This window comes from Pleurodeles waltl, chromosome 2_2 (assembly GCF_031143425.1).
Source record: "Pleurodeles waltl isolate 20211129_DDA chromosome 2_2, aPleWal1.hap1.20221129, whole genome shotgun sequence".
In the NCBI taxonomy this organism is placed as follows: domain Eukaryota; kingdom Metazoa; phylum Chordata; class Amphibia; order Caudata; family Salamandridae; genus Pleurodeles; species Pleurodeles waltl.
Window position 1 is genome coordinate 601,972,690 of NC_090439.1, and position 22,633 is coordinate 601,995,322.

A 22,633-nucleotide genomic window follows, 5' to 3' on the forward strand; every position below is an offset into this window, starting at 1 on the left:
CCCCCATCCCCGCCAGGCCCCCCGCCATGCCCCCCGCCAGACCCAACATGCCCCCCATCCCCGCCAGGCCCCCCGCCATGCCCCCCGCCAGGCCCAACATGCCCCCCATCCCCGCCAGGCCCCCCGCCAGGCCCAACATGCCCCCCATCCCCGCCAGGCCCCCCGCCATACCCCCCGCCAGACCCAACATGCCCCCCATCCCCGCCAGCCCCCCGCCATGCCCCCCGCCAGACCCAACATGCCCCCCATCCCCGCCAGGCCCCCCGCCATGCCCCCGCCAGACCCAACATGCCCCCCATCCCCGCCAGGCCCCCCGCCATGCCCCCCGCCAGGCCCAACATGCCCCCCATCCCCGCCAGGCCCCCCGCCAGGCCCCCAAGCCAGCCCGTGGCCCCAAATCCAGATTGAATTAAACTCACTTGTTGGTCTGGAGGACCGTAGAGTAGCGCATACTGGGGGAGGACCCCATCCACAAGTTTCTCCAACTCCTCTCCAGTGAAGGCAGGGGCCCTTTCCCCAGGCGTAGCAGCCATTGTCCCTTCCAGACCGAGGTCACAGCAACACTTGCAGTATAGGTCCTCTCCTGTGAAAGTTCAAGTCGCAAGTGGATAAGTAGATAGAAAATGGCGGTCACGTCCGCGGCGGTGCGTACCGCGGCGGTGCGTCCTGCCACCGCCGGCGCCCTTCGCCATTGGCTCCTGAAACCCATAGGCTTCAATGTTAACCAATGCGGCTTGGCGCCGCGGTCTTGGCCCGCCGCCCGCCGCGGTGTGCCACGCCAGCGCATTGACCTCACATCCCATTGTCACACTTCACAGGTCAGGCAGCCGCCATTTCCAGGGCCCACATGGCTCAATTTCAACTGCGTCACACAGGCCTAGGCCTTGCATAGCCACTCAGACACGCCATTCACTGCATAGAGAATTGTTTACTGTGCTAGCTGTGAGTACGTACCTGTGGGTTGCTTGACTGTGTGCTCCATGTTGTCCTTCCTAGGCACCGTCCGCTGGGTTGGGCGAGGAGACGGATGAATCCTCCTGTGTACCGACCGCTGGTGGACCTGTCGACAATGGAAGAACGCCACATTATCCTGACCTACCGTCTTAACCGTGCCACTATCCATGAACTGTGTGCCCAGCTGGAGCCCGACCTGATGTCCCCCATCCGCCAACCCACAGGGATTCCCCCTCTGGTGCAGGTCATGTCAGTACTCCATTTCTTGGCAAGTGGGTAATTTCAGACAACCGTGGGAATTGCTTCTGGGATGTCTCAGCCCATGTTTTCGAAGGTGTTATCCAGAGTGTTGTCTGCCCTGATGAAATCCGTGAGGAGCTACATCATTTTCCCTGAGGTGGGCGAATTGGCTACAGTGAAGGGTGATTTCTACGCCCTTGGACATATTCCCAACGTAATTGGTGCCATTGATGGGACCCATGTGGCTTTGGTTCCCCCAAGAGACAGGGAGCAGGTGTACAGGAACAGAAAAAATTACCATTCAATGAACATCCAGGTGGTGTGTTTGGCTGACCAGTACATCTCGCATGTAAATGCCAAATTCCCAGGGTCAGTGCATGACGCCTACATCCTCAGGAATAGCAGCATCCCTTACGTGATGGAACAGCTACAGAGACACCGTGTATGGCTAGTGGGGGACTCTGGGTACCCCAACCTGTCGTGGCTACTGACCCCAGTAAGGAATCCCCGGACCAGGGCAGAGGAACGGTACAATGAGGCCCATGGGCGTACTAGGAGGGTGATCGAACGCACCTTTGGCCTCCTAAAGGCCAGGTTTAGGTGCCTGCATATGACAGGTGGATCCCTAATGTACTCACCTAAGAAGGTGTGTCACATCATCGTGGCCTGCTGCATGCTTCACAACCTGGCTTTGCGCCGCCAGGTGCCTTTCCTGCAGGAGGATGGTCGAGACGGTGGTGTTGTGGCAGCGGTGGAACCTGAGGAGAGTGACGAGGAGGAAGACGACGGGGCTGAAACAGACAACAGGGACAGAATCATTGAACAGTACTTCCAATAGGACACAGGTAACATTTCAAAGATAATTTAGTAAATGTTAACTACTCTCCTGCATCTCTGCTGCCTGTCTATTTGCCCCAGTGTATGATGACTGAGTTTTGGCTTTTCCCTCCCTATTTCAGATCTGGGGTCCCCACTACGAGTCCTGTGCTTCGTTTCCCCATGGACTACAGCTTTATGGCAGCTGTTTGTTGACTTCACCATGTACAAGGACATATTTGCACTGTCATGTCAATTACAATATATTGAAATCACAGCCAGACTCCAGATATTTTGGTGCAAAATAGGTGTTTATTGAAGTGCTCAAAATGGGATGGGTGGTTTCAAGTGGGTGGGGGCTATGGTGAAGGAATGTCCATGGCAGAGTCCAGAGTAACAGTCACACAGGTGCATTGTCCAGAGGCCTGTGGAGAGATAGAGCATGGGCAGTTCAAGGATGGACAGGGTGACAATGTGGGACAGTGGGATGACATCAGGTGGTATCCATTGCTGGCGGGGGTCTTGACATCCTACTCTGTCTTCTTGCGAGATCTCAGGGCCCTCTTGCGGGGTGGTTCTTCTCCTGCAGGAGGTGGGGGTCTGGTGGGCTGCTGCTGTGCGGGGGCCTCCTGTCCACTAGCGCCGGCGGAGGTGGTTGGCTGTTCTTGGTCCAGGCTAGTGGCAGGGGCCCTTGGGTGTTGTTGAGTGTCCGCCCTGGTGTTTACGAGGTCCTGCAGCAGCCCTACCATGGTAACCAGGGTGGTGTTGATGGCTCTGATGTCCTCCCTGTACCCCCGATAGTGTTCCTCCTGCAGTGCCTGGATCTCCTGGAACCGGGCCAGTACCGTCGCCATCGTCTCCTGGGAGCGGTTGTATGCTCCCATGATGGTGGTGAGGACCTCGTGGAGAGTGGGTTCCCTGGGCCTCTCCTCCCCCCCCTGTCGCACAGCTGCCCTCCGAGTTCCCCTGTTTCCCTGGGCCTCTGCCCCCTGGCCGGTGTGCCCACTACCACTGCCCCCAGGTCCCTGTTGTTGTTGGGGTGGTGGGTTATCCTGGGTGCCCTGTAGTGGTAGACACACCGCAGATTGACGCGCCCTGGAGACAGAGGTATGGGCCCGCTGGGTGGGAGCTGTGCTGGTGTTCCCAGAGGGGTTAGGGTCTGTAGTGGCCTGGGCCTGTGTGAGGGGAACCGACTGTCCAGAGGTCCCCGATGGTCCGGGCTGGTCATCGGTGTCCAGGTCGACAGAGCTGCTGTCATCGCTGACGGCCTCTTGGGTGGGGGGTGTGGAGAATTCTGGCCCCTCCGCCGCGGTGTGTTGACGGTCGGGTCCTGCAGGGGTATAGAGGTATGGTTATAGTTTCAATGAGTGGCATATGGGTGTATCTGTGGGTTCTCGTGTCCCCAAGTGCTGGCATTCGTGTGTGGGGGCTTTGGTGAGGGTGGCTTGTGGGGGGGATGTGTATATGCATTGGGCATGCTTTGGTGATGGGTGTCCATGCTTAGTGGACGCATGCAGGCCTAGGTTTTGGGATGTGTGGGTTGTGATGGTGAGACATTGGCGGGGAATAGGTGTGCTGGGGGTGGGGGTGAGGATGGTGGTGGGGGTGAGGATGGTGGTGGGGGTGAGGGTGGGGGTGAGGATGGGGGTGGGGGTGAGGGTGGGGTTCGAGGATGGGGGTGAGGGTTGGGGTCTGATTTGGCATGCAGGTGGGGGGGAAGCAGTATTGAAGCTTCAACTTACCAGTATCCATTCCTCCGCCGACTCCTGCGAGGCCGTCAGGATGCAGGATGTTCAAGACTTCCTCCTCCCATGATGTGAATTGTGGGGGTTGAGGTGGGGGTCCTCCGCCAGTCTTCTGCACGGCGATGTTGTGCCTGGATACCATGGAACGCACCTTCCCCCGTAGGTCGTTCCATCGCTTCCTGATGTCTTCCCGATTTCTGGGGTGCTGTCCCACTGCGTTCACCCTGTCGACAATCCTCTGCCATAGCTCCGTCCTCCGGGCAATGCTGGTGTATTGTATCTGTGTGCCGAACAGCTGGGGCTCTACCCGAACGATTTCCTCCACCATGACCCTGAGTTCTTCGTCTGTGAAGCGGGGTTGTCTTTGGGGTGCCATGGGGTGGTGTGTATGATGTGTGGAGTGGAGTATGTGTATTTAAGTGAGTTGAGTGTGGTGGTGTGTGTTGTTTTGTGTGTGGATAGTGTGTGGGTGATGATGTTGAGTGGCTGTGGCTGTTATTTTTTGGATGCTGGTGTCTCGCTCTTGCCTTCTTTACGAATTTTTTAGCGTAGGGGTTTGTAGGTGATGTGGGTGTGTGTTTTATATTGTATTGTGTGTGTGGGAGTGGTGTGTGTATGTGTATCAGGTGTGTGGGATTCAAATCGTCCAATGTGGCTGAGTTTTGTTCGTTTGTGTGTATTCTGACCGCGCCGGTGTGTCCCGCCAATGGAATACCGCGTTTGAATGACCGCCGCGTGGATTCGTGGGTCATAATGGCGTATTTCTGTTGGCGTGACGGTGGAGGTTTTGTCACCTCCACCTTTCCGCCGACCGCTGGTCTGGCGGTCTGTTGTGGCGGTCGGATTTTCGGAGGTTTGCCTTCTGCGGGTCAGAATGACCGTGGTGGGTTTCCGCGACCGCGGCGGGATTATGGAGGATTTCTGACCGGCGGTAGGCGCCTTTTACCGCCGAGGTCAGAATGACCACCTATATGTGCCCAGGGCTTGCAGATTAAACGCTACTAGTGGGCCTGCAGCACTGGTTGTTCCACCCACTTAAGTAGCTCCTTAACCTTGCCTCAGGCCTGCCATTGCAAGGCCTGTGTGTGCAGTTTCACTGCCACTTCGACTTGGCATTTAAAAGTACTTGCCAAGCCTAAAACTCCCCTTTCTCTACATATAAGTCACCCCTAAGGTGTGCCTTAGGTAACCCCTAGGGCAAGGTGCTGTGTGGGTAAAAGGCAGGACATGTACCTGTGTAGTTTACATGTCCTGGTAGTGTAAAACTCCCAAATTCATTTTTACACTACTGTGAGGCCTGCTCCCTTCATAGGCTAACATTGGGGCTGCCCTCATACAGTATTGAAGTGGTAGCTGCTGATCTGAAAGGAGTAGGAAGGTCATATTTAGTATGACTAGAAAGGTAATACAAAATCCTGGTGAAGTTGGATTTAATATTACTATTTTAGAAATGCCACTTTTAGAAAGTGAGCATTTTCCTGCACTTAAATCTTTCTGTGCCTTACAATTCACGTCTGGCTTGGTTTAGTTGACAGCTCCTTGTGCATTCACTCAGACACACCCCAAACACAGGGTACTCAGCCTCACTTGCATACATCTACATTTTGAATGGGTCTTCCTGGGCTGGGAGGGTGGAGGGCCTGCTCTCACACAAAGGACTGCCACACCCCCTACTGGGACCCTCGCAGACAGGATTGAACTGAAATGGGACCTAGTGCACTTCTAAGCCACTCTTTGAAGTCTCCCGCACTTCAAAGGCACTTTTGGGTATAAAACAGGGCCTCTGTCCTACCACCTCGGACACTTCCTGGAGAAGAAACTTGTAACCAGAACCTGCATCCTGCCAAGAACTGCCTGGCTGCCCAAAGGACTCACCTGACTGCTTTCTGTGAAGGACTGCTGCCTTGCTGTTGCCCTGCTGCCTTGCTGTTCCCTGGCTGTGGTGATGAAGTGCTCTCCAAGGGCTTGGATAGAGCTTGCCTCCTGTTCCCTGAAGTCTCAGGACCAAAAATACTTCTCTCTTGCAACTGGACTTCTTGTGCGGCGAAAATTCAACGCACAGCTTGCTAAAAACCATGCACAGCCTGTTCCACTGTGAAAAATTCACTGCACGCCGAACCGGGATGACAGCGCTCAACTTCACCAGGAAAAGATCGACACGGCGCCTGCGGTGCAACCGGAACATCGACGCATGGCCCACCAGATCGACGCACAGCCGACCTGGGACAACACCGCCTGACTTCCAGATGGGAAATCGATGCAGCGCCTGCCGTGAGGGAGAAATTTCCCCGCATCGCCCACCGGAACGACGCAGAGCTTGTCAACAAGGCCAGGATTCCACACACAGACCCCGGGGTGTCTGAAAACCCCGCAACCCGAAGAGGAGCCACGTCCGCGCACCGGAAATCGATGCAACATCTTCCCCGCGTGGAAAATAACGATGCAAGTCCGTGTGCGAAGGGGCGAAACTGATGCACACTCACCGTTTTCCAAGCATCCCCTCCTCTGCGGCCCTTTGTGGAGATTTTTCACTCAAACCAGGTACTTTGTGCTTGAAAGAGACTTTGTTTGCTTTTAAAAGACTTAAGACACTTTGGGGGTCATTCTGACCTCGGCGGTAAAAGGCGCTTACCGCCGGTCAGAAGACCGCCATAACACCGCCGCGGCCGCGGAAAGCCGCCACGGTCATTCTGACCCACAACGGCCAAACCTCCAAAAATCCGACCTCCACTGCAGGCCACCACATCAGCGGGCAGCGATAAACTGGAGATGACCAAACCTCCACCGTCACGCCAACAGAAAAACGCCCATGCCATTACGACCCACGAATCAACGCGGCGGGCTTTCCAACGCGGTATTCCATTGGCGGTACACACCGCCGCGGTCAAAATACACACACAGCACCAAAACACAGGCACATTGGACAATTACAAATACACACACCTGATACACATACACAACCCACTCCCACACAATCAATCAACTATAAAACACACCCCCACATCACCCACAAACCCCTACGACCACAATTACTGAGAGAAGGAGAGAGAGACACAGCAGACAATCCATAGCAATACACACTGAGGCACACTACACCATCACACACACCACATAGTAGCACAAAGCACCACACACCAACATACTCATCATCACATACACCACCCCACACCTCACCCACACCACCCCATGGCACCCCAAAGGCACCCACGCTTTTCGGACCAAGAACTCCGGGTCATGGTGGAGGAAATCCTAAGAGTGGAACCCCAGCTCTTCGGCTCACAGGTGCAGCACACCAGTATAGCTAGGAAGGCGGAGCTATGGCAGCGGATCGTGGACAGGGTCAACGCGGTGGGACAGCATCCCAGGAATAGGGAGGACATCCGCAAACGATGGAACGACCTACGGGGGAAGGTCCGATCGATGGTCTCCAGGCACAACATCGCGGTCCAGAAGACTGGCGGCGGACCCCCACCCACCCCTCCCGAATTTACATCATGGGAGCAAGAGGTCTTCAACATCCTGCATCCTCAGGGCCTCGCAGGAGTAGCCGGAGGAATGGACTCTGGTAAGTCCAATCTCAACTACTAGATCCCCCCCACCCCACCAGCATGCCAACCCACACCCCCACCTTCACCCCCAACCCCCCAGCACACATCCTCCCTGACAATGTCTCACCAGCACAACCCACCCATCCCAACACCAACTCCTGCATGCCAACACAATCCATGGACACCCATCACCCAAGCATGACCACCGCACTTACCCCCCTCCCCACTAACTACCCTCACAACACCTCCCTCAAGGGAATGCCTGCACTGGGGGACGAGGGCACCCATAACACGCACGCTATTGCACACACAGAAACAATAACCAAACTCTCTTACCCCATGCAGGACCCGAACGCCAAAACACCAGCCAGGAGGGTCCAGAAATGTCCATCCCACCCCCGGAACAGGCCCACAGTGAGGACAGCAGCTCTGTCGACACTGAACCTGATGACCAGCCCGGACCATCGGGGACCTCTGGGCAGTCGGTTCCCCTCACCCAGACACAGGCCACACCAGACCCGACCCCCTCTGCCGACACCAGCACAGCTCCCACCCAGCGGGCCCATGCCTCTGTCTCTAGGACACGTCAATCAGCGGTGTGTCTGCCACTACAGGGCACCCAGGCTAACCCAACACCCCAACAACAACAGAGACCTGGGGGCAGTGGGAGCGGGCACACCGTCCAGGAGACAGAGGCCGGGGGAAACCGGCCAGCTCGGAGGGCTGCTGTGCGACAGGGGGGGGAGGAGAGGCCCAGGGAACCCACTCTCCAATAGGCCCTCACCACCATCATGGGGGCCTACCACCACTCCCAAGAGACGATGGCGACGGTACTGGCCAGGTTCACGGAGATCCAGGCACAGCAGGAGGAACGCTACATGGGGTTCAGGGAGGAGCTGAGAATCATCGGGACCGCAATGGGGACCCTTGTCCTGGCCCTCAACAGGATAGAAGACGCGTTGCGGGACCATGTGGCACCACACAGGGCCCCTGTCACTAGCCCGGACCAGGAACAACCTACCACCTCTGCCGGCGCTAGTGGACAGGAGGCCCCAACACCACGGCAGGCCACCAGAACCCCACCTCCTGCTGAAGAACAACCACCCCGTAAGAGGAGCCTGAGATCCAAAAAAAAGACAGAGTAGGATGTCAAGACCCCCGCCAGCAGGACATACCCCCTGAACTCTTCCCACTGTCCCACATTGCCACCCTGTCCAACCATGAACTGCCTCTGCTCCATCCTTCCACAGGCAAAAGGACAATGCACCTGTGAGACTGAGAACTGGACTCTGCCATGGACATTACTCCACCCCCACCCATCACCCTTATAATCACATGTACCAATATCTAGCCCTGTAAATAAATCACATATTGCACACAAATCAGTTTGGAGTCATGCTGTATTATTAGCAAATGTATTACATATTACTGTTCAATATCTGTTCTGTCAATTAGTGATGACAACATACCAATGTCAATACGCTGTAGTTCATGGGCAAACCAAGCAGAAGTCAGGCACTGCGTCATACAGCACTGAGAAGGGAAGGGAAAATCAAAAATTACCCAAAAAGATCTGGTGGGAACTACAGAAAGTACAGATGCAGGAGGCTAGAAGCAATTGTGAAATGGCGTGGGTGATTCTTACCTGGGTGTTACTGGAAATACTGTTGTATCACTCTGTCCCTATTGTCTGTGTCGTACTCTGAGTCTTTCTCCTCTTCACTCTCCACAGGCTCCACGGCTTCTACAACACCACCATCTGGACCATCCTCCTGCAGGAAAGGCACCTGGCGTCGCAAAGCCAGGTTGTGAAGCATACAGCACGCCACGATGATATGGCACACCTTCTTTGGTGAGTACATTAGGGATCCACCAGTCATATGCAGGCACCTAAACCTGGCCTTCAGGAGGCCAAAGGTTCGCTCAATCACCCTCCTAGTACACCCATGGGCCTCATTGTAGCGTTCCTCTGCCCTGGTCCGGGGATTCCTCACTGGGGTCAGTAGCCACGGCAGGTTGGGGTAACCAGAGTCACCTATTAGCCACACACGTTGTCTCTGTAGCTGCTCCATCACATAGGGGATGCTGCTATTTCGCATCACATACGCGTCATGCACTGACCCTGGGAACTTGGCATTTACATGGGAGATGTACTGGTCAGCCAAACAGACCACCTGGACATTCATCGAATGATAATTTTTTCTGTTTCGGTACACCTGCTCATCGTCTTTTGGGGGTACCAAAGCCACATGGCTCCCATCAATGGCACCAATGATGTTGGGGATATGTCCAAGGGCATAGAAATCACCCTTCACTGTAGGCAAGTCACCCTCCTCTGGGAAAATGATGTAGCTCCGCATGAGTTTCATCAGGGCAGACAACACTCTGCTCAAAATCTTAGAAAACATAGGCTGAGACATTCCAGATGACATGGCCACTGTGGTCTGGAATGACCCACTGGCCAAAAAATGGAGGACTGACAAAACCTGCACCAGAGGGGGAATCCCTGTGGGTTGGCGGATGGGGGACATCAGGGCTGGCTCCAGCTGGGCACACAGTTCATGGATAGTGGCACGGTCAAGTCTGTATCAAAGTATTATATGGCGTTCTTCCATTGTCGACAGGTCCACCAGCGGTCGGTACACGCGAGGATTCCTCCTTCTCATCGCAAGTCCCAGCGGACGGTGCCTAGGAAGGACAACATGGAGCACAGAGTCAGCCAAACCACAGGTACGTACAGACAGCTTGCACAGTTAAAGAATGGCAATGGGTTGAAAGGCGTGTATGTGTGGCAATGCAAGGCCTAGGCCTGTGTGTCGCAGTCAAAATTAAGCCATGTAGGCCCTTGAAATGGCGGCTGCCTGACCTGTGAAGTGGGACAATGGGATGTGAGGTCAATGCGCTGGCGGGGCACACCGTGGCGGTAGGCGGTCGAAGACCGCGGCGCAAAGCCGCATTGGTTAACATTGAAGCCTATGGGTTTCAGGAGCCAATGACGAAGTGCGCCGGCGGTCGCGGTACGCACCGCCGCGGTACGCACCGCCGCGGGCGTGACCGCCATTTTCTATCTGCTTAATCACTCGAGACCTGATCATCCACAGGAGAGGACCTATACTGCAAGTGCTGCTGTGACCTCGGTCTGGAAGATACAATGGCTGCTGCGACTGGGGAAAGGGCCCCTGCCTTCACGTCTGAAGAGTTGGAGAAGCTCGTGGATGGGGTCCTCCCCCAGTATGCGCTACTCTACGGTCCTCCAGACCAACAAGTGAGTACACCGGGTGCACATGGAATGGGCTATGCCTGTGTGGATTGGGGTGGATGTAAGTTGGTGGGGTGGGGGGCGAATGAGGAGTGCAACGCCCGACAGATGAGAGCATGTGCCATATGGCAAAGTTGGTGGGGGGGGCCAATCACATCTAACATGCAGGTCATTCATGATTTCCTCCTTTCCACCCTGTACATGTCAAATAGGTCAGCGCCCATCAGAAGATCGAGATTTGGCGTGCCATCGCCAAGGAAGTCCGGAACTTGGGGGTCCACAACAGACGGGGCACCCACTGCCGCAAGAGGTGGGAGGACATCCGCCGCGGAACAAGGAAGACCGCAGAAACACTGCTGGGGATGGCCTCCCAACCTAGGAGGGGTGCCAGTCGCACCATGACCCCCCTGATGTCCCGGATCCTGGCGGTGACCTACCCTGAATTGGATGGGCGCTTTAAGACATCACAGCAGACACAAGGGGGTGAGTGTCAGCACATTCTCCTATCTTTCTGCGCAGTGGAGGCGTCTGGGTGGGGGAGGAGGGCTGTGGGTGACATTAGGCCAGGGCGCTTTCTGTAGTGTAGTCCTCTCCCTTAGGCATGGCCCTGTGCCCCCGGCCCCCACCTCGGTAGGGTGCCAAGTACAGCCATTGAAGGTCCAGCATCTCCCATGTGCGCGTTTGACGTCTCTTGGCCTGTTGTCTTAGTCAGTAGTACTGAGTAGTGTACCCCGAATGCGCGGCTTAGTGCATTAGGCACCTGTGTCTGTCCTCTCCGCCAACGGTGTTGACATTGCATGCACTCAACCTGGTCTTCTTTTTTCTCCCCCCACCCTTTCTCTTCATCTTCTTGTGCATGTGTGCATTAGCATCATCAGGCGGAGGAGATTTGGCATCGGAGCACGAGGGAGCTGCAGGACACAAGGCCCCGGTGGGCCCAGGAACAGACACCGAGGGCACCAGTGATCCGGAGGGCGAGGGGAGCACCACGACGGGGACCGCTGGTGAGAGCAGCGAAAGCGACACGTCCTCGGATGGGAGCTCCCTAGGGGTGGCGGCAACATCCGTGCCCCCCGCCTCTACAGGTACAGCCGCCACCCAGCGCACCAGCCCCGCCCTCCCAGCAGCCCCTCAGTCTTCGCTCCGTGCCGGTTCGCCCAGGAAGGCGCGCGTCTCCTTCGCCCCAGGCACCTCAGCCCCTGCCCCTGTTGCCCCTGCTGCCCTCAGTGCGGAGCTCATTGACCTGGTAAGGACGCTCATTGTTGGGCAGACGACCCTTTTGAATGCCATCCAGGGTGTGCAAAGGGAGGTGCAACAGAGCAATGCGTACCTGGAGGGCATTCATTCGGGTCAGGCTGCCCATCAACGAGCGTTCACTGCTCTGGCCTCAGCACTGACGGCAGCCATTGTCCCTGTTTCCAGCCTCCCTCTTCTTACTGCCTCCAGCCTTTCTCTGTCTCCTGTTCCTCAGCCTATCCCATCCACACCATCAGACCAGCCTGCACACACCTCAACACCCAAGAGCAGCTCATCCAACACAAGCACCACAGATCCCACAAACACTCACCCAAGCAACACCCAGGTGCAGACATGCAAACAGCCACTGCCACCCCTGTGTCCCCCTCCTCCTCGTCTCCCTCCTCCCTCCCTGTGACATCTACACTCACACCTGCATGCACCCCAACATCAGCCAGTGCTTCCATCACCACCTCACCCTCCAGTACAGTCCAAACTCGTGCAGTCACCACCCCCACTGCCATTTACACGTCCCCTGTGTCCTCTCCCACTGTGTCTGTCACCCCCTCTTCCAAGACACACAAACGCAGGCAGACACCCACCCAACAGCCATCCACCTCACGACAGCCTACAGCACCAGCCCCTTCACCCAATGACAGCACACCTGACTCTCCTACAACCACCTCCTCTACCTCCACTTCCATCTCCACTTCTCCTACCCTTTACCTTGGCCCTAAAAAACTTTTCCTGGCTAACCTTAACCTCTTTCCCCCCGATGAGCTCCCCATCCATCTTCAAAGAGTCCCAAGAGCACCGCAGCCACCACCAGCCCAGCTTCGGGTGTCACTGTTGTGCCTGGGTTCTGGAGCCCACCCTTTTCCAGCAGTGACACATCGATCAGCAGCAAGGACACGTCCAGCCCCCCCCCCCGGCAAGAGGACCCGCAAAAACAAGGGCCGCCGTGCGAGGACCGACAGGGCTGCCCCCAAGGAGCAATGTGCGGCCACTTCACCACCCACACCATCTAGGGGAGGAAAGGGCCCGAGAGCCCCATCAAAGGAGCGGAAGGGCAGCAGGAGCGCGGAGAAGGTGGACCCCACATGCCACATCCCAGCTGGGAAGGAGGACACTAAGGAGGCCAGGAGTCCGTCCCCGAAGGGTCCAGAAACGTCACGGTCCGAGGGCGACTGAGCAGGGAGTCCAGGCCAGGTCTGGCTCCCTTGACCTGCTGGATGAGCACCGCTGAACAGGGCCCGCGGTGCAGAAGAGCACCGCTGAACAGGGCCCGCCGTGGAGATAGGCACCGCTGAACAGGGCCACGCCGTGGAGAAGAGCACCGCTGAACAGGGCCCCGCCGCGGACAAGAGCACCGCTGAACAGGGCCCTGCCGTGGAGAAGAGCACCGCTGAACAGGGCCCGCGGTGCAGAAGAGCACCGCTGAACAGGGCCCGCCGTGGAGATAGGCACCGCTGAACAGGGCCCGCGGTGCAGAAGAGCACCGCTGAACAGGGCCCGTCGTGGAGAAAAGCACTGCTGAACAGGGCCCCGCCGTGGAGAAGAGCACCGCTGAACAGGGCCCCGCCATCTCAAGCACCGCTCCGCTGGGCCCTTCCTCTCAAGCACCGCTACGCTGGGCACCGCCGTCTCAAGCACCGCTCCGCTGGGCACCGCCGTCTCAAGCACCGCTCCGCTGGGCCCTTCCTCTCAAGCACCGCTACGCTGGGCACCGCCGTCTCAAGCACCGCTCCGCTGGGCACCGCCAGCTCAAGCACCGCTCCGCTGGGCCCTTCCTCTCAAGCACCGCTACGCTGGGCACCGCCGTCTCAAGCACCGCTCCGCTGGGCACCGCCGTCTCAAGCACCGCTCCGCTGGGCACCGCCGTCTCAAGCACCGCTCCGCTGGGCCCTTCCTCTCAAGCACCGCTCCGCTGGGCACCGCCGTCTCAAGCACCGCTCCGCTGGGCCCTTCATCTCAAGCACCGCTCCGCTGGGCCCTTCCTCTCAAGCACCGCTCCACTGGGCCCTTCTTCTCAAGCACCGCTCCGCTGGGCACCGCCGTCTCAAGCACCGCTCCGCTGGGCCCTTCCTCTCAAGCACCGCTCCGCTGGGCCCTTCCTCTCAAGCACCGCTCCGCTGGGCACCGCCATCTCAAGCACCGCTCCGCTGGGCACCGCCGTCTCAAGCACCGCTCCGCTGGGCCCTTCATCTCAAGCACCGCTCCGCTGGGCCCTTCCTCTCAAGCACCGCTCCGCTGGGCCCTTCCTCTCAAGCACCGCTCCGCTGGGCACCGCCGTCTCAAGCACCGCTCCGCTGGGCCCTTCCTCTCAAGCACCGCTCCGCTGGGCCCTTCCTCTCAAGCACCGCTCCGCTGGGCACCGCCATCTCAAGCACCGCTCCGCTGGGCACCACCGTCTCAAGCACCGTTTATGGTTCACTGTGCCCACCATGCCTCCTCCTTGACCAGTGGAGACTGTCATCCACCTGATGGACTGTGGCTTTGCACTCCCCAGGATGGTCCAGTGGGCAGCCCACCCACTGTAGAGACATTGAGAGACTGTGGCTTTGCACTCCCCAGGATGGTCCAGTGGGCAGCCCACCCACTGTAGAGACATTGAGAGACTGTGGCTTTGCACTCCCCAGGATGGTCCAGTGGGCATGGTGGCTCCTCGTGGATCTGGCGTCGTGGACTCATGTGGCAGTGGTGCCCCCCCCTTCCCTTCCCCCTGAGGTGCCTGTAGTTTTTACATCTGATACCCCTGCAGTGTTCTCTCCAAAGGACTCAGGTCTCCTGTGTGGGCTTTGCCCTTATTTCTCAAGACTTTGGCCCACGGACATGCTGAATTCGTAGGATGTGCAGGACTTGGTACTTCAGTTATACACTGATGTGTATGTCATTAGTTTTGTTGTGAATATCTTTCATGGTTGTACGATAATTTTCTGGAGCTTTTTGGTACATAAATATTTATTCCAAATATGATTATGTCCTAGCATTTTTCAGGGGTGTTTGGGTGGTGTCACTGTGACTTGGTGCTCTGCATTGGTGAGTACATAGTTGGGGGGGGGGGTCGCATATGTGTGTGCCCGTAACCTTTCGTCCTCCCCCTCCCGTGTGTCGTAGGTGCAGTACTCACCGTTGTCGTCTGCGCCGGACTTCGTACTCGTGGTAGATGAGAAGGTAGACGAGAGCAGGTAGGATGTTTAATTCGGGTTCCATGCTGTCCTCCTTCCTCCTGGAGTGCGTAGTGGTGAGCGTTTTCCCGTCCGTAGTCTGTTTCCGCCGTGTTTTTATCGGCGGTGCTCCCGCCCCGGAAAAGGTGGCGTATTGGTGAGTTGGAATAGTGTGGGCGGTACATTGTCTGCCCCCTGTCTGTTGGCGGTGACCGCCGCGCTGTTTGTTTGTACCGCCGTGGCGGTTGGAGTGTTAAGGTGGCTGTCTGTGTTGGCGGCTCCCGCCAGGCTCAGAATCCCATTTTTTTTACCGCCAGCCTGTTGGCGGGTTGGCCGCCGCTTTAACACCGACGGCCAGGGTTAGAATCACCCCCTTTATATCAATTTTCAGTGATAGCTTTACATTTTCTTATCGCATCTTTGATCGTTTTTGACCCACAAATACCCAGATAAATATTATATATTTTTCTAAACACTGTGTGGTGTATTTTTGTGGTGCTATATAGTGTCATTGTATGATTTATTGCACAAATACTTTACACATTGCCTTCTAGGTTAAGCCTGACTGCTCAGTGCCAAGCTACCAGAGGGTGGGCACAGGATAATTTGGATTGTGTGTGATTTACCCTGACTAGAGTGAGGGTCCTTGCTTGGACAGAGGGCAACCTGACTGCCGACCAAAGACCGCATTTCTAACATTGGTGATCAGCGGTGAGGATAGGACTTGTATTTGTGCAGTGACATACAGTAGCTAAGTATTTCACTACCTACCCACAGTTGGTCAACTTGATTTTTATATTCTTTCTGCAATTTTGTTTTTTCCTGTCAATTCTTTGACCAAAATCCTCACTCAACATGTCTCAGGCTGGGTCTCAAACAGGAGATGTTGACCTAGCCCTGCTGGAGACATACACTGTCAAACAGCTGAAAGGATTCTGCAGGGATATGGGAGTACCCACCCAAGGTGCCTCCAGAAAGGATGAATTTCAAAAGGCAATTAGGGCCTGGGCAGAAACCCATTCAGAGGAGGGTGCTGAGGAGGAGGAGGAGCCAGAAGATGGCCCCCAGAGGATTTTTTGCCATCAATGGATGTTACCACTGCAACTATGCCCCCTGCAAAACCAGGGAGGAGTGTCTCTGATCAAAGCCTGACCTCAGAGGAAAGGAGAGAGAGTTTCAGTTGCAAATGGCAAGGCTAAAAATTGAGGCTCAACAGGAGGAAAGGAGGGCAGAGAGAGAAGCCAAGCAAGCTGAGGCTGAAAGAGCAGCCAAACAGATTGAAGCTGAAAGAGCTGAAGCTGCAGCTGAGAGATCCTTGGCTGAAAAGAACCTTTTGTTGGCTCATGAACTGAGTCTCAAGGAGCTGGAGATCCAGGCAAGACAGTCTGAGTCCAGCAGTAATGGTGGTAGCATACAGACAGGACCTGCTGGAGAAAAGAAGGTTCGTATACCCAAAAATGTGGTGCCCAGTTTTGTGGTGGGAGATGACATAGATAAGTGGCTAGCTGCTTATGAAGTTGTACTAGAGGCTCATGAGGTTCCTGAAGGGCAATGGGGTACGGCTATGTGGAGTTAGGTGCCAGTACTGGGGAGGGACACACTTCTCACACTGAATCCTAAGGATCGAAACACATACCCACTTCAGAAAGCCATTTTACTTGGCAAGTTTGGGCTGACCCCTGAGGGATACCATCAGAGGTTTAGGGACAGCACCAAACAATCCACACAAACATAGGTAGATTTCTTTGACTTTTCCAGTAAGGCACTGAATGGATGAGTGCGGGCAGCAAAGTAGATGATTACAAAGGGTTATATGACTTGATTCTGAGAGAGCATATACTCAGTATTTCTTTTACAGAGTTGCACCAGCACTTTTAGATAGTAAGCTGACTGACCCCAGGAAGCTTGCTGAGGGGGCGGACCTCTGGGTTAGCACCAGAGTGTCCAAAAAGGTATCTGGGGGGGATTCCCACAAAGGTGGTCAGGGTTCCCAATAGAAGAAAGAGGGGGGAGAAAAACTTAAAGATAAGGAGTTCTCAAAAGGCCCCCAAAAGAATTCCCAAGGGGGGGGGGGGTGGTCACCATTCCTCTCCTAGGTTTGCAAAGAAGCCAGGGTATTTTGATGAAACATTAGAGAAGTTCATCCCCAAATGCTTAGAGTGCTATCAGTTTGGACACTCTAAGAGCGACTCCCAGTGCCTCAAGAGGGCACAGTCCACCACTGGACAGACACCTGGGTTGGCTAGTGTAGCGCTCAGGGGGGAAACAGTCCCAGTTAGCTTTGGGGAGCCGGCAGAGGTTTTCCTAGTGTCCCTGGGAGAAAGAGAAATGGTCCCTAAAGCCCACATGCCAGAAAATACTTCAAAGTATAGGCAGTGGGTCACCATTGATGGGCAAAGGGTAGAGGCTCTGCGTGACACAGGAGCCAGCATGACTACTGTCAAGAGTCAGCTGGTGTCATCAGAGCAGATAGTCCCAAATACCTTCCACCAGGTCATAGTCGCTGACAATCGTGAGAGTCACCTACCGGTGGCTCTGGTTCCCTTTCAGTGGGGGGGTCTCTGGTACTCTGAAAGTATCTGTGAGTCCTGCCATGCCTGTAGAATGTCTGTTAGGCAATGATCTTGAGCATACTGCCTGGAAAGAGGTAGAGCTCAGATCCCACCTGGAGATGTTAGGTTTGCCTGAGTGGGTCTGCATGACGACACGGCCCATGGCTGCCCAGGAAGGGAGTCAAGGGCATCTGGAGCCTGGAACAATGGCCCAGAAAGCTGCAAAAAGGAAGAGCAGGACGCGCGGGAAACCCGCTTCAAATGTTCTGACGGTGGTGGGCGATGCCCCTGAGGAGGAGGAAGCCCCTGAGCCAACTGGGGAGGACATAGCTGACCTGGGTAACCTACCTGAACTTGCTGGCTGGCAAGTAGAGGGTGGGCCAACCAGAGCAGAATTCTGCAAGGCTCAGAAGGAATGCCCCACCTTTGGGGGTCTGAGGCGACAGGCCACAGCCCAAGCAGCAGGTGACGCCTCTGGCACTCACCATATTTACTGGGAGAATGATCTCCTTTACAGTGAGCCTAAGGTTCCAGGTCCTGGGGCAGCTTGTGTGCTGGTGGTCCCCCAGTGTTACCGGGCCTTCCTACTGGGTCTGGCTCACGACATCCCCCCGGCAGGACACTTGGGCCAAGACAAGACCTTTAACAGGCTTGTCACCCACTTCCATTGGTCCAGAATGAGGATAGCCTCAGATAATTTCTGCAGAGCTTGCCCCACCTGCCAGGCTAGTGGTAAGACAGGGAAACAGCTTAAGTCTCCCCTGCTCCCACTCCCCGTCGTTGGCACCCCCTTTGAAACGGTGGGCATCAACATTGTTGGTCCTTTGGACCCCAAAACTGCCTTGGGCAACAGGTTTATCCTGGTTTTGGTGGACCATGCCACCTGCTATCCAGAGGCAATCCCTCTGAGAACAGTGACTGAACCGGTGGTGACCAGAGCCCTGTTGGGAATATTTACCCGTGTGGGATTCCCTAAGGAGGTTGTGTCTGACAGGGGCACAAACTTCATGTCTGCGTACATGAAGTCCATGTGGAATGAGTGTGGGGTGACCTACCGGTTTACCACCCCTTATCATCCTCAATCCAATGGGTTTGTTGAGAGATTCAACAAGACCATGAAGGGCATGATTAGTGGCCTGACTGAAGCCATGAGGCGGAAGTGGGACATCCTCTTACCATGCCTGTTGTTTGCTTACAGAGAGGTGCCCCAGAAAGGGGTGGGGTTCAGCCCCTTTGAGCTTCTCTATGGTCACCCTGTCAGGAGACCTCTAAGCATTGTTAAAGAGGGCTGGAAGAAAGCTCCCAAGACACCTCCCCAGGATGTGGTCAGCTACATGCTGGCCCTCCGCAACCAAACTGAACGCTTCTGGAAGCAGGCCAAGAGTAACCTCGAGGCCAGTCAAGAGGTGATGAAGGAGTGGTATGACCAGAAGACCACTCTGGTTGAGTTCTCACCTAGAGACAAAGTTTGGGTGATGGAGCCAGTAGAGCCCAGGGCTCTCCTGGATCACTGGACTGGCCCCTTTGAGATCAAGGAGCGTAAAGGGGAGGCCACTTACCTAGTGGACCTCAAGACCCCTAGGCACCCCCTAAGGGTCCTCCATCACAACCGGCTCAAACCTCACTTTGAGAGATCTGAGGTCAGTATGCTCCTGGTCACAGATGAGGGCATGGAAGAGGAGAGTGAACCTCTCCCTGACCTCCTCTCTGCCAAAGAAGGTGATAGGTCAGTGCAGGGTATCATCCTCTATGACTCCCTGACTCTAAACCAGAGAGGAGACTGCTATGAGCTGTTAGAGCAGTTCTCCTCCCTGTTCCCCCTTACTTCTGGACTGACCCACCTATGTGTTCATGACATTGACACAGATGACAGTCCCCCTGTGAAGAACAAAATGTATAGGTTATCGGATAAGGTGAAGGCCAGCATCAAGGAGGAGGTCTCCAAGATGTTGACTTTAGGGGTTATTGAGAAATCCAGTAGTCGCTTGGCCAGCCCTGTGGTGTTGGTTCCTAAGGCTACTGCCCGAGGTGCGAAGCCAGAACTCAGGTTCTGTGTGGACTACCGGGGTCTCAACTCAGTCACACGGACTGATGCTCACCCCATTCCCGAGCTGATGAGCTCGTTGACAGGCTAGGCGCTGCCAAGTTCCTGAGTACGTTTGATCTTACTTCATGTACCTGTGTAGTTTACATGTCCTGGTAGTGTAAAACTCCCAAATTTGTTTTTACACTACTGTGAGGCCTGCTCCCTTCATAGGCTAACATTGGGGCTGCCCTCATACAGTATTGAAGTGGTAGCTGCTGATCTGAAAGGAGTAGGGAGGTTATATTTAGTATGACCAGAATGGTAATACGAAATCCTGCTGACTGGTGAAGTTGGATTTAATATTACTATTTTAGAAATGCCACTTTTAGAAAGTGAGCATTTCTCTGCACTTAAATCTTTCTGTGCCTTACAATCCACGCCTGGCTGGGTTTAGTTGACAGCTCCTTGTGCATTCACTCAGACACACCCCAAACACAGGGTACTCAGCCTCACTTGCATACATCTGCATTTTGAATGGGTCTTCCTGGGCTGGGAGGGTGGAGGGCCTGCTCTCACACAAAGGAGTGCCACACACCCTACTGGGACCCTCGCAGACAGGATTGAACTGAAAGGGGACTTGGTGCACTTCTAAGCCACTCTTTGAAGTCTCCCCTACTTCAAAGGCACATTTGGGTATAAAACAGGGCCTCTGTCCTACCACCTCAGACACTTCCTGGAGAAGAAACTTATAACCAGCACCTGCATCTTGCCAAGAAGAACTGCCTGGCTGCCCAAAGGACTCACCTGACTGCTTTCGATGAAGGACTGCTGCCTTGCTGTTACCCTGCTGCCTTGCTGTTCCCTGGCTGTGGTGAAGGAGTGCTCTCCAAGGGCTTGGATAGAGCTTGCCTCCTGTTCCCTGAAGTCTCAGGACCAAAAAGACTTCTCTCTTGCAACTGGACTCCTTGTACGGCGAAAATTCGACGCACAGCTTGCTAAAAACGACGCACAGCCTGTTCTGCAGTGAAAAATTCACTGCACGCGAACCGGGACGACGACGCTCGACTTCGCCAGGAAAAGATCATTGCGGCGCCTACGGTGCGACCGGAACTTCGACGCACGGCCCACCAGATCGACGCACAGCTGACCTGGGACGACACCACCTGACTTATAGAAGGGAAATCGACGCAGCGCCTGCCGTGAGGGAGAAATTTCCCTCCATCGCCCACCGGAATGACGCAGAGCTTGTCAACAAGCCCAGGATTCCACACACAGACCCCGTGGTGTCTGAAAACCCCGCAACCCAAAGAGGAGCCATATCCGCGTGCCGGAAATCGACACAACGTCTTCCCCGCGTGGATCATAACGATGCAAGTCCGTGTGCAAAGGGGTGAAACCGACGCACACTCACCGTCTTCCACGCATCCCCTCCTATGCGGTCCTTTGTGGAGATTTTTCACTCAAACCAGGTACTTTGTGCTTGAAAGAGACTTTGTTTGCTTTTAAAAGACTTAAGACACTTTGGCCCTCATTACAACATTGGCGGTAAAAGCCGCTTACTGCCGTGCAGAAGACCGCCAGCACACCGCCGCAGAATTCTGCCACAGCTATTATGACTCACAGCACGGAATCCGCCAAAATTCAGACACCCACACAAGTCCGCCATACCAAAGGTCAGTGTTAAGCTGGCAAAAACAAAACCTCCACCGTCACGCCAACAGAAATACGCCCACACTATCACGACACACTAATCCACACGGCGGTCTTTCAACCGCGGTATTCCATTGGTGGTACACATCGCCGCGCTCAAAATACACACACATTTACAAAACACAGCCACATTGGACAATTCGAAACACACACACCTGATACACATACACACACCACACCCACACACCCAATACAATATAAAACACACACCCACATCACCCACAAACCCCTACGACCAAAATCCCGAACGAAGGCCAGAGAGAGACACCACAAACAACTACCAAGCATCCACAGGCACACAATACCATCACCCACAGAACTTCCACGCACCTGACACAACACACCACTAAATATCACCCACACCACCCCATGGCACAGCAAAGACACCCCAGGTTCTCTGAGGAGGAGCTCAGGGTCATGGTGGAGGACATCGTCCGGGTAGAGCCACAGCTATTCGGATCACAGGTGCAGCACACCTCCATAGCTAGGAAGATGGAGCTATGGCACAGAATAGTGGACAGGGTCAATGCAGTGGGACAGCACCCAAGAAATCGGGATGACATCAGAAAGAGGTGGAATGACCTATGGGGGAAGGTGCGTTCCGTGGTCTCAAGACACCACCTTGCGGTTCAGCGGACTGGCGGCGGACCCCCACCTCCTCCCCCACAACTAACAACATGGGAGGAGAAGGTCTTGGCGATTCTGCGTCCTCAGGGCCTCGCAGGAGTAGATGGTGGAATGGAATTTGGTAAGTCAAATCTTAACTATTACATCCCCCACCCTACCTGCATGCCATCACATACCCCCACCCTCACCCACATCACTCCTACTCCTCACAAATGTCCCAACATCACAACCCACCCATCCCAACACCAAGCGCTGCATGCAACAACAAAGCATGGACACCCATCACCAAAGCATGCCCACTGCACGTACCCATACACCCCCCTAAACCATCATCACACAAGGTCCTACACAGGAATGCAAGCACTGGGGTACATGGACACCCACCCATTGCACACCATGGCACACACAGATGTAATAAACATCCTTTTATACCCCTGCAGGACCCCTACCCAACGTCACCGGACAGGAGGGTCCACACATGTCCACACCACCAACAGAAGAGGCCCACAGTGATGACAGCAGCTCTGTTCACCTGGATCAAGATGGCCCTCGGGACAGTCGGTTCCCCTCACACTGGCACAGGCCACTACAGACCTTCCTCCTTCTGGAAACACCAGCACAGCACCCACCCAGCGGGCCCATACCTCTGTCCCAACGACACGTCAAGCAGCAGTGTGTCCACCACTACAGGCTAACCCACCACCCCAACAACAACAGGGACCTGGGGGCAGTGGTAGTGGGCACAGGGTCCAG